The sequence below is a fragment of the Periplaneta americana genome, chromosome 5 (assembly GCF_040183065.1).
Source record: "Periplaneta americana isolate PAMFEO1 chromosome 5, P.americana_PAMFEO1_priV1, whole genome shotgun sequence".
NCBI classification, from domain to species: Eukaryota; Metazoa; Arthropoda; class Insecta; order Blattodea; family Blattidae; genus Periplaneta; species Periplaneta americana.
The window spans coordinates 42,457,594-42,471,149 of NC_091121.1; the positions used below are offsets into that span (position 1 = coordinate 42,457,594).

The 13,556-nt window shown below is 36.2% G+C and overlaps 1 protein-coding gene and 1 long non-coding RNA gene across 10 annotated transcripts in view; one reads left to right on the forward strand and one right to left on the reverse strand.

Moving 5' to 3' along the window:
- LOC138699547 (uncharacterized) overlaps nt 1–13,556 on the reverse strand; it is a 238,952-nt gene that overhangs the window by 218,938 nt on the left and 6,458 nt on the right. The window lies entirely within an intron of this gene.
- Dscam4 (Down syndrome cell adhesion molecule 4) overlaps nt 1–13,556 on the forward strand; it is an 888,085-nt gene that overhangs the window by 40,693 nt on the left and 833,836 nt on the right. The gene's annotated exons all lie outside the window — the stretch shown is intronic.

Genomic DNA, 13,556 nt, shown 5'->3' on the forward strand with positions numbered 1-13,556 from the left:
CCTATAGCTAAATATATCCGTGATTACTGACAAAATTGGCTACAACACGTGAATAGAATACAACGATCCAGGATTCCTAAACAGATGCTACGGTACATCCTCAGAAGAAGTACATCTATGGGTCGACCATTCCGAAGATGGCGGAACTAGGCCTATTACTTGACAGGCAGATGATGATGATGACAAAAGCGGTATTTTGCGTCATTTTTCTCTATTGGTACCATTTATCTGCCACGATTTTATAATAAACATTGCAGTTCGAAACGTATTTAAATAAAATGTAATTTTCTAGACATCACAATAACAAAAGTAGACAACAAACACACATTCAAAGTATACAGAAAACCCACAACAACAACAAAACACATACAAAACACATCCAAACACCCCACACAACACAAACAAGCTGCATTCCGAACAATGGTACACAGACTACTCAACATACCAATGAAGCAACAGGATTACAACGAAGAACTAAACACAATCAAATACATAGCACAAGAAAACGGATACAACCCTAACATAATAGAAAACATAATACGTAAGACAAAACAAAACCACAAAAAAACAGAAGAATACAACACAAACACAAGAACACAAAAGTACATCACACTAATATACGAAACAAGAACACACATAAAATTGCAACCTCATTCAAGAAATTAAACTACAACATCGCATACAGAACAAATAACACTCTACAAGAACATCTCAACACACAAACAACACAAACAAACAAATACAACCACACAGGCGTATACAAACTCAAATGTAACACCTGCAACAACTTCTACATGGACAGACAGGCAGATCATTTCAAACACGTTAGAAAGAACACATCACAGCCATAACAAAATTACAAAATACCTCCACATATGCAGAACACATCACAAATGCCAACCACACCTACAGAGACATCAACACAGACATGGAAATACTGCACATCCAACCAAAAAGCCAGAAACTCAACACATTAGAACAATATGAAATATACAGACACACGAAAACACACCCCAACGATATTCTCAACACACAACTCAATTTCAAAACACATACACTCTTTGAATCTACACTACGAACGCACCCACACAGGAAACAAGAGGCTCCAAGACCAACAACGACCAGTTCCGAAGATGACCGAAAATACGTCGAAACATGTTAACAAGGTTCGTTAAAATTTAACACAAGAGAGTTCTTATCATACATATTCTGAAAAAATTTGCCCGGAATTATTAACACTAGAATATAATTAATAATTTATCCGTTAAAATCATAATTTAAAGCTTGATTTGTGCAAAATATTAGGAAACCAAAGTCCTTAAAACACATAAAATATTTCTTGACTGTCCGTACATACTTAAAATTAGGCTAGGGTTCCATAATAAGAATCATTGTATCCTAACCTCAAGAGTGATTAAAATGACAGTGGTAAAATGACTATATGTTAATCATCTTTACATCACGCAGTAAAAATCGGTAAAGCAATGACTATTTCAATGACATTATCATGGCAATACATTACTACGGAGAGAAATAGCTTATAAAGCACTAGATACAAAATAAAATACCACACTTTCAAGAACACGCATCTGACTTAAAATTAAAGTTTCAGTGTAAGATACGAAATTAAACACAATTTATCTGATAGCTATATATATTCCATTTAGCTAGACACTCTTGTTATCTTTCCATGTAGAACCTGCTTATATCAAACAGGTTAATACCAGAAGCTCGACCATGGAAACTGCGTGTACTAGACCTTAATCACAAAGAGGAGGAGTATTAAAAGAATCTAGCAGATAATGGATGTCCCGCAGACTCCAATGCACGTAGCGCCTCTCTACTGGGAAGTCGTGAGGGAATGATAATGAGGGGGTGAAGAAACATTGAGAAGATGCAACGAGCATGTAGCATCAGCTAGATGCTAATGTTGTTAGTCACTGAGACCAGCTGAACTCGTGTAATGTAACATATCGCGTTATTAAAAATAAAGAACAGTTTTTAAATCGCTTAAGGGGACATTTTGTGAGTTTTAAAACTTTTACAATTTTCATCCAAAATGTATGAATTTTAAACTACAAAACATGCCTAAAATACTATCTGTACAAAATTTGGTGCCAGAGCTAACAGTTTTGAAATTATATTTTTTCATCTGACGTCATTAGGAATATTAAATTCAGACGTTTGAGAAGGCCAGGGCATGTAGCACGTATGGGCAAATCCAGAAATGCATATAGAGTGATATTTGGGGAGACCGAGACGTAGATGGGAGGATAATATTCATATTTATTTTGGGAAGTGGGATATAATAGTAGATGAAAGAGTGGTGGAACGGAGAAAAATTTTCTCCGGCACCTTGATTTGAACCCGGGTTTTCAGCTCTACGTGCTGATGCTTTATTCACTAAGCCACACCGGATTTCCATCCCGGTTTCGGATCGAATCCTCTCAGTTTAAGTTCCACCTCTTGGGTTCCCTTTGGTGGCCACCCTCTGCACTACGTCATAGATGTCTATGAACGTAGGACTAATGTCCACACACATGCGGAGGTGCACTCGTTATGAGTGACTGGTTGGTCGGGATCCGACGGAATAAGCGCCGTCTTAAATCACAAGTGATTTACGCATATCATGTATATTATTTTAATGTACCGAAGTAGATATGATGTTTTCATGCAGATGTTCTGCGTCATCGTACGATGAAAGAGTAGTGGAACGGAGAAAAATTCTCTCCGGCACCAGGATTTGAACCCGGGTTTTCAGCTCTACGTGCTGATGCTTTATCCAGTAAGCCACACCGGATTACCATCCCGGTGTCGGATCGAATCCTCTCAGTTTAAGTTCCACCTCTTGAGTTCCAAACCAAGCCAACACTGTTCCTGTTCACCGTAAATTCCAGTTGGACTTCTGACATTTCAATACAGGTCTCTGAGATGAAAAAATACCTTCCTTTGCGGGAAGCAGTGTGCTTCGCACATAAATTTATTAACTATTGATTTTATATTTGATATATTCTTCGTCATAGTAAAATTTTCAATAGTGCCTAATAAAGAGAATGAGACATAACGTTTATCGGATGGGAGACAAATTGTTTCGCAAAGATCAAACGTTCAAATGTTCAGAGGAGCATTCAGATAAACCGAACGTTAGAGACGCACGTGAGAACGCATCTAAAAGGTTATTTGAAGAGGCGTGTGAATGTGCGTGCTTCCAAGTATAGAATAACTGAGCTGGCAATGTGAAGAGGCAGAGCTGGGGGACGTGGTGATCAGTAAGTTTCACGTAAATAGCTTAATTTTGATTGCATATCGCCAGTTTGAACGGTCCAGTTTGACAGGTAATTACTGCAGCTGTCTGTTACGAGAAGCACCGCCCCGACTTTATGGTGCTCGGCAAACTCTTTACGTGATCGGAAAACAAAACACATCATCTATATAAATCAGATCCTGCGTTTTATGGGCCGGACTGCGGCTAGGGCCAGGAGCAAAAAGATTCTCTATCAGCTGAGCCTCCGATGTTATCTCTGATAACACAGGCATACAACCAGACGAATTGTTATTCCAAGACTCAGACATAGGATCGGGGTGGGGAGGAAGTCTTAATCCATGCGAGAGATATATCATATACAGGGTGATTCACGAGGATTTACCGCCACTTACAGAGCTTATTTTAGAAGACATTCTGAGCAAAAACCGTCATATAAACATTTGTCCTAATCTCAATATTTTCAGAGTTACACTAATTTGAACTTGATAGTAATAGTAATATGCGTTACAAGAGCGGTATGTTGACGTTTTCATGTTCGAGGAAAAGATTGAAAAAGCGAAACATAGTTGAGCTTTTTTAATTTCCGAGAACATGAAAACAAACATACCGCTCGTGTATCGTACATTATTTTGTGCGAAGATCGTTTATTACATACCTGAAAGAGGAATTTCTAATTAGTTGCAATGAAATCTCCATCTTGGTTTCTGTTCAATGACGGAAACTTTGGAAAACAAATATATCTATCTTCAACATTGTTCCTATAAAATGTTTTCTGTGTTTACTATACTGCAGCAGGCCGTGATATACGTCTGTCTTTTTTTTCCCCAGTCTATGATGAGTCTGGAATCTTGTTGATTTTTTCACGACTTCCTTAATGTTACTTGCATTACAAATGCAGTAACTTTTGTGGTGTTGTAGAGTTTACTTAATTTTTGCAAATATTTAAAAACAATAATTAACAGTGCAATTTAGGTGAAATTGCAGTGGTAAGTTTCCAATTTATAATTATTACTATATTGAACGTCTTTAAAAATAATATGTTAAAAGCCTAAAGCAGTAAAATGAATATGACGCTTAAGCGGTGAGAATAGGGAAATTGTTATGTATGTTACGTTGGGAATACTAATGTGGTATTTCACACTTACCGCATATTGGTTTTGTGCGGAAAGCAAGCAAATACGCACGATCTCGCACAAAATACTTTTTTTCTTTAGTTTTAAGGGTAAAAAAATATTACAAATAGAGAATGAACTATTCAGAAGTGTCATTTCTTTAATTGGCTGGTTCTGAAGTTAAAAATATGTTGTTAATTGTTTTGTACAGATTATGTTTTTCAATTTTTAACTAAAAATTACATCATTCTTACAAACTTATCACAAAAATTGTTACAAATCATACGACTTTTGGAACTTGATTCTTTAGGATGCTATGCATAGACATTTCGCTAGCCCGCGCTACGAGCGTGCTAAACTAGCCCCGAATATCGACCGATTACTTGTACAGGATTCATATCATAATCATATTGCTAACACTGGTTTATGAATACGAAAGACGTTAGTTCGCTGATCATCCACCGGAAGCCCGCGCTAAGAATGTCTATAAATATTACCCATAATAATTATCTCCATTATTTTAATTACCCATAGTGTTTAATTATTCATCCTAATGTACAGTGTTGAAGAATTTACATGAGTTGCATGATTTGTAACAATTGCTGTGATAAATGGGTAAGAAAATGTAATTTTATAGTTAAAAATCGAAAAAAAAATCTGTACGAAGCAACTATGGGATTCAAAATAAATTTTTAGCTTCAGAATATTAGCTAATTAAAGAAATGATACTCCTGAATAGTATATTCTTTATCTGTAATATTCTTTTACCATTAAAACTCAAGAATAATGATATTTTACAAACAACTTCAAATTAATGTAACTCTGAAAGTATTGAGAATAGGACAAATGTTTATATGACATTTCTTGGTCAGAATGTCTTCGGAAATAAGCTCCGTAAGAGACGGTAAATCCACGTGAATCACGCTGTATGTGTGAATTAAGGAATTTAGAGTGGAGAATATGAAGGAAGAAACAAAAAAATGAAGTAACATATTCAGCAATGAGGACGAATCTTCTTTTTCGAACCCTGATAGTTTTCTTTTTTTTCAATTTCATGTTTTGATCACTTTTGGGAGCTGAAATTCAGCAATAGGCAGGCCGTCCATTCCCATCGACTGTCTTTGAACAATACGGGTATGAAAAATACATAATGAGGCTGCCAGTCAAAAGCATACAAACAATCTAGGGCATCCAAAATGTTTGGTTTTAAATTTCTATACAGTAATATGTATAGATTTTCAATACTGACGCTAATTAAAGTGATGGTGTAGGACATGTAACATTATACACAAGCAATCGAATACAGTTTTTTTACTTTGCAGATTAAATACAAATTTATATATGCAGCTGTATGAAGATGAGACTGAAAAGTGAACAGAAAAATACTCATGATGGGATATCTTCAATGGGAAAAGTCATATTTTAAGCAAATTCATACCAAATTGTGAGGTTTAATTTAAGAGTCAAAAGCACCTAACTTATAGGTTAACCAATTTCAAATACTGTTCAAAACAGTGCTTTCATCAATGATAATGCATCATTTGCAGTTGTCTTGGTGACTCAGTTGGCAGAGCGCTGGCTTACGACGGCTTCGGATCCGAGTTCGAATCTCGGAAATTGCGGATTTTTTATTTATTGTGGACAAAGCCAAGTTTATGAGAGTTCTGATGAGAATACACCTTAAAATCGATCCCATATGAGTACCCTCTAGGAGAAGTTTGGTGAGCCAAAAAGGGATACAAAACTTTAGTTAATATCTTGAAAAGTACGAGTGTGACATTTTACATAACGAAAATAAACTACGAGTATTCCCAAATTGTAGTTTGAAAAATCACTACTCCTCCTATAAATTTAAACAAAATTGCCTAAAATTGCTCTAAATACCTTTTAAATTCCCTGAAATATAACTTGCTATTTTTTTTTTATTTTTTAATAGATAAGAACAAATTTTTATAGTCAAATATAGAAACAGGTGAAATTACTATGTATAGCAATATGTATATACCCCAAAAATCTTGAGATTTAAGCAAAATCCCAGTAGCAAGTTTTCTTAAGTACACCTTTAAGGAGATCTACAAACATCATTGTACGTGGTACAATATTTGGAGAAGTAGTAGCATTTTTAGTAAAGCTATATGTAAGAAAACTGCAGATGGAAAAGAATAAGTTTAAAAGTTTAAGAGCACCTAGAGCGTGCAAACTTTTAATTAAATATCGCCGAAACAACAGCTTGCATGGAAATTTGTGGACAAGTTCTCCGAACCATATACAAATTCTAATGTTGAAAACAAAAAGTCAAAATTTTTCAACAAATCTGACAAAATTTCACCCCAGTGTAGGCCTAAACTTAAATGGGTCCTCATGAAGTATAGCAAGAAATCGTTGTAATATGCTCCACGCAGGACAGGATCCGTGTTAAGTGCTGTCGGAAAAATTGGATTCGCTTCATGTTGAAAACAATGTGCGCTGACCTCACTTAGGGAATGATTATTATTAGCAGGCTTCCTTTGAAGGGGAAAATAATTCGGGAATAGCTATTTATTTTCAATGTGTAAAAGATTCATGACAAAATTGATCGTCATATGCTTATGTTATCCAAATCACAGATTGAGTTTGCAAATATTACGAAGACAAGCGCAGTGAAGCTACGAGTTTCAGTGTATTCGGATCCCAATGGTAAAAGCACTCTGATGGAGTAGAAGTGAAATAACCCTGCAGGTTTTAGAGCGAATAGCTCATGTTGTATGTCACGAAAAAATGTAACACCATATTTATGAAAAGTGTGGATAAATCGCAATATAGCGAACGCCAGTAGGGGAAGTTATCCCCACCCACATGAAATGTGCATTCGACACAACACTCGCCTATCACGTAGAGTGTCTGATGAGCAAGTAGGGGAAAAGTGGAAGAGGTCGTGGGCGGAGCTTCTACGTTCGCTATATTGCGATTTGCCCAAAAGTTTATATTTTTCTAAAAAAAAAAAAAGTCTCCCCTCAAATGTTTAACATCCTCTTATTCGGTAACTATTGAGATTATTATCGTGATTTTTGTCCATAACGATAGAAAATCTAATAAGGGATCATTTATCCCTCTGTCGTATTTCAATAGCGTGGACGGTTTTCGTGTAAATTTAATTTAAAAACCACTAATATCAACCGACTGATAAGAGCAGATTGCAACGTTATAGCCAGAGATGGAAATGGAAAGTAATTCTCCTACGGAGAAAGACCTAAGGTCGTTGACCTGTATTGCGAGAAGAAAGAGCAGTTAGTTAGCGGCAATGTTGCCAGAATGTCGAAACTTCCAACTTAATTTTCTAATTCACCGTGCATTTAATTAGAAAACGTAATATAGGTTTTCTATTAATTTAATTGTATCCTAACACCCCTTTCAATCTGCAGGGTTATTTCACTTCCACCTGTACATCATAAAAGATACGCTTTGTATTGAGCAGGGAAAGACAGGAAATGAGTATAAGCTGTACTTAATAAATGTCAGTTGTAAAAGCTTTGGTGACAGGATCTTAAAATCATTTCTCATAAAGTAAAATTGAGCAAAAATGGGAGCCATGTTAGATGAGCTCGACAGAATTAGTTTCAAGCCATGCCGACAAGAATGTGTGCTGACTTCACAGGCATGATTGTTATTAGATGGCTTTCTTTGAAAAGGAAGACAATTCGGGAATATTTATTTATTTGTAGTGTATAAAAGAGACTTGGCAGAATTCATCATCATATGTTTATGCTAACCAATGTAGACTTTGAGCTTGCAAATATTTCTGCAGGGAAATCCTTAATGGATAAAGTAAAAGAAAGGTAAAAAAAATATGAAGATTAGCACAGTGCATCTGGATCTCAATAGTAGAACAGCCCTCGAAATATCATAAAAGATACGCTCTGTATTTAAGTAAGATAAGACGTGAAATGAGTCCAGGCTATACTCTACTAAATGTCAGCCCTCTAAGCTTCGTTGGCTGGGGTCTTTAAATCGGTTCTCATAAAGTAGAGTGGAGCAAAAAGTCGTTCTCTCGTCTAATATGCTCGACGCAAGACCAGAGCCTCGTTAGGTGCGCTTGGCAAAATTAGTTTCGCGCCACGTCGACAAGAATGTGCGCTGACCTGCGGAATGCGGCCGCGGTAACAACGATGGAGCCCTCGTTCCGACGTCACTTCTTCAGAGCTTGCCTGCTTGTTTTTGTATAGATCGCCTCCTCACAGACTTTGTATGTAGTGCCGGGATTTCAGCAGACATGGAACTCCATCCTTGCTATCAGTTCTTAATATTCTCTCATTGGAGTATAGAACTGCCACGGCGTGTCAGTGCTAGTGAGCTGGGCGTATGAGCCACGGATTTAAAAATGCGTGATCAACCTTAAGGTACGGTCACACGTCGCTACTTTTGCAGCGCTGCAGTACAAAAAACTGCGCAACTCTTGTACTGCGACGTGTGAACAACGGTGCAACCCGAAAAGTAGCGGCTGCCGAACCTGCTGCCCGCTACTTTTCCATGCTGCGCGCAGCTTAAAAGTAGCGACGTGTGAACAGGGTTCTCAGGGTTGCAGCCGCAGCATTTTTGATATCGGTTTTGTTGAAACTTTTGCTGCGGTTGCAACCAGTGTTGCCACCCAAATGTGTCAATGATACTTTTATTGTTTGGATATAGTTTAATGTTAAATGTGATGAAAATAAATTATTTGTAACAGTTATTAAATACACAACACACTCTGAGCATAATTGGTGACGATATAATCCATTTTTTAAAATTTCCGTAGCGTAGTTCCAAACAGGAGGGTTGCCAACATTGATTACGTGAATATACTGTTGGTTATCATTTAAGTATATAGGCGTTTTTAAAAGCTTTATAGTAAAAATAATGTCAATATCTGAATACTAGATACGACAGAAAAGCAAATAATAGATAAGGAAGCTTTCGCATGAGTTTCTTAATAATGCGAACATAACCACAAAATGTATATTGAGAAGTCAACACGGAGATGGAAACCTGCAGCATGACTGCGGCTGCAAAAGTAGCGCCTTGCGTGTGAACAGACTCGCAACCTCCAGTTGCAACTTTTGCAGCACTCGGGTTGCGCAGCACGAAAAGTAGCGTGCAGCGCGCTACTTTTGGCTTACGTGTGAACACGACACGCAACTTTTGCAGCTGCAGTATAAAAGTAGCGCTGCAAAAGTAGCGACGTGTGACCGTACCTTTAAGGCGCGTCTCCACTATTAAACATTTAACAACAACATGTTAAATATAACATGTTGAATTTAACATGTATATGGACATTTCAAGTCTCAATTGACTTTACATGTTAACTAAGTATGTTGAATTTAACACTTTTAACATGTTGGCGTGTTTTCCAGCAGAAACGGAAAACATGTCAAGTCAATTCATTTGCTCGTGCAGCGTCGGTACAGTTCGGCAAAGTTCGTACAGTTTCCATAGCAACAACTATAAGTTCCGATTTTGTGGCGCGTATCTTGATCGTTTTTATACTATCATTGGTCCTTGGTGTTGGCTGTAAGTTGTTCGAAGTAATGGAGTGGACGAAAGTAAATACATTAGAATAAAATTAATTCACTGATGGAAAGGCCTTGTTTGTGGGATATGTCTGCAAAAGATTACAGAGACAAAACAAAGAAGGCCGACTGTTTTAGAGAACTGGAATTATTATTTAATTGTTCTCGAGAATACAATAGAGAGTTTTCACACTCTCGTCGTACGCTAAACGTTAATGCTATGTTGACGTCAGTAATGATCGTATTTGGTGATGTATGTTAAAGTTCGTAAAACTTCGGAAAGAATAATTTTACGATATTACCCACTCCTTTAACATATATCATGTCGTAGGTCCTATTATAATCAATCGCGCTGTAATTTTTTTTAATTGAGATGAAATGGCTGCTCTTTGATGTAACAGGAAGTATTTTTGCAGCACTATATTAAAATCGTGTTCTGACATTCTCAGCAAGTTTTTGAATCCAAATCGATACTGTATTAAACTTTAAGCTCGCTTAGAATGTATCCTGCATAGTGTCTTTTACTAAGATATTGCCGCATCCACATTCTCATTTTCTTCCTTTTCAAGACCTTGTAACAAGCAATAGAGGCAATTACAAAAGTCAGATCATCATCTAAGTCCATTGTCCAAGGTTTGAAAATAAAACACTATCTATATTAAAATCTTGTAGACTGTTTATGGTGGACTACGCAAAGAAAATCAAGTTTAACATGTTTAACAGTGTGGACAAAGTGTTAAATGAAATTAGCATTAACATGTTCAATCAACATGTTGTGATGTTAATGATAAACAATTTAAAATTTAACATGTTGTTATTAAATGTTTAATAGTGGAGACGCGCCTTTAAATGTACAACTTGTGTTGGGCAAGCCCATGGTCCAGGCAATAAAGATACTTCGGTTCCTCTGTGACATCCCGACAATTATCCAATCATCATCATCATCATCATCATCATTATCATCATCAGCAGCAGCAGCAGCAGCATAATCATAATTCATTACAAGTGTAATGTACATCCACTACCTGTGGTGCACTCTGTATAATTTCTGACGAAATGATCTACACTTTTCGGCATTAGCGACATCTATGAGCACGCTCGTAGAGTAGAGGTGAATAGCAGCAAGTTAAGGGTACTTGCCATATGCGATAAAGAGCTGGAGTACCAACCGACTGTCAAATATCTTGGCGTAACTCTGGACCAGAGGTTGTCCTGGCATCAGCATCTCCATCTGATTAAAGGAAAAGCCATTGGATGCATAGTGCATATAATGCATATAATGCCCATGGCTTGTCAGTATATCTTTTCATTAATAGTCTTCCTCGTATGTAATCGTGAAAACTTTGTAACTAATTCAACAGTTCATAGCATAAATACACGTCAAAAAATGACTTTCATACTCCATCGGCAAGTCTATCGTGCTATCAAAAAGGAGTGCGTTATATGGCAGTAAAAATTTTTAATAGCCTCCCTATCGATATAAAAAATGAAACTCAAAACATAAAATTATTTAGGGCCAAATTAAAGAAGTACCTAATTTCTCACGCCTTCTATTCTGTAGGTGAATTCATGACATTCAACAACACTTCATGAAACTGATACTAAAACTATGTGTTGTACTAGTAGACTATATTGTAAATCTCATCTGTATATATTTCATCTAGACTGTGACTATAAATTAAGATTCTATAATAGTATTAAGTTTTTTTACTTGTTCCATATTCTAGCTGTAAGCATGTATGAATACCATGGAATGTTAATAAATACAATACAATACAATACAATTTCCGCTATTAAAATCAGATGCCATAAGCATTAAACGGAAATTGCATCTCTATAAGGCTTTGGTACTGCCAATTATAACATATGCTGCACCTTCCTGGGGCTATATGAACAGCAATGCTTATAAATCACTACAGGTTGCACAAAACAAGGCCTTTAGGCTGATTCATGGGTCTGACTGGTTTACTAGAACATCTCAGATACACGAAGATCTCAATATGCCATATATACAGGAAGTTCTTGTCAAAATTATAAGGAAGTTCTACAGTCGACTTCAAAGAAGCCTAAATTATTTCCTTAAAAGAATTGGAGACTATGATGTAGACGACTTCAGACTGTATAGAACGCTGAAAATGGCTATTTTCGATATTGGGTAATAATCTAACTGGTGGTCTTGTGATACAGTGTAAGAAAGCACAAACAAATTTCCAAACTTTTTCAAGGACATCAACGTCTTCGAATTTGTTCGAAGAAGAGATTCTATGAAGTAATAACACAAGGAACAAGAACATAATAGTGCAGTCAGGGACCCAAAAAGTTCGATACTGCATCAAAATCAAAGAATAATTAAAAAAAAAAAGTTAAGGGTCTGCCATGGTACAAAAATAAAAAAAAATGCCGTATTACATCCATCTCGAATAATGTGGAAGTTAAAATATAAATATAAATACACTTTTTGCTTGTGTTTAATTTAAGGAACGAAAATCTTATAGACACAATAAAACATCGAAGAGTAAAGAATCTACTAACGAAATGAGTTTTGGTTGATTAGGTAAAGCTTCTAAATCACTAATATTATGCTCTTGAGAAAGGAAACAAAAAGTATAAGATTATCGAATGTTCGCTATACCTCTGTATAATTCTTACAGTATAAATGGAAGCACTATAGGCATCCAACAAGGAAAACTCAGTGCGCAGAAACGAGCGTGCGTGACTGTCTCGCGCAGATGACGTATGCTCCCGTTCCCAGCATGCTCTCACGACTACTGCAGGGGGGTAAGAGGGGTATAGCTTGCGCGCCGCTTGGAGTTCGAGCTCAGTTTTGCTTGTAGTATACCTATAAGAGAAGTGCAGCTGTACGTAATATTTCTTCACTAGTATTTCCAGATGGAAAAAAGAATATGTGAGATTTTAAGTTTTCTTTTTTGCGTAGGCCGATATAAAATCGTCGCTTTGTATATTTCCACACGTTAGTAAAAATAACTCTGCTCAGAGCGAACTCATAATATGTCATGGAAAGAGACTTTGGAACACAACAGTGAAAGTGTGTTGGATGTAAAATCGAGTTTAATTGGCTGTTGTTCTATCACAAAGAATGTCTCAATTAAATTGAATTTATTGAAATTACAAATTACATGTACATACATATTTAAAATATATGTTTACACCCAAAAGGGCAACACTCTTGCTTCGGGCAATTCCAGTTACATAATATGATACTAGTAATTAAAACTTAAAGTAGAAATTGAGGGAAAACACTAGTTGAAAAAAAAAAAAAAAAGAGAAGAAAATTATCTATACGAAACAGACAGTTTCAATTTAAAGAAATATATTTATTATTGGCTGAGACCACACCGTACACGAGCCTGGCTCTTACGGTAGTGGCTAGAAATATTTTTGTTTTATAATTTTAATTTGCACTCACTAGCTAGCTAGTTAAATAAATCAATTTAAATTTAAATAAATAAATATTTCTCTCACAGAAAATGTAATTATTAAGGTTACTTAATTCTGGGCATGGAAATCTTAACTTACGTATGATAAACGAAAACCATGATGTCAATCAATCAATATTTGAGGGAGAAAGGATGGTAGAAAATATGAAAGGTACACGAGTGCGCATCCTTGCAATGGACTTTAGCATTTATCTTCATA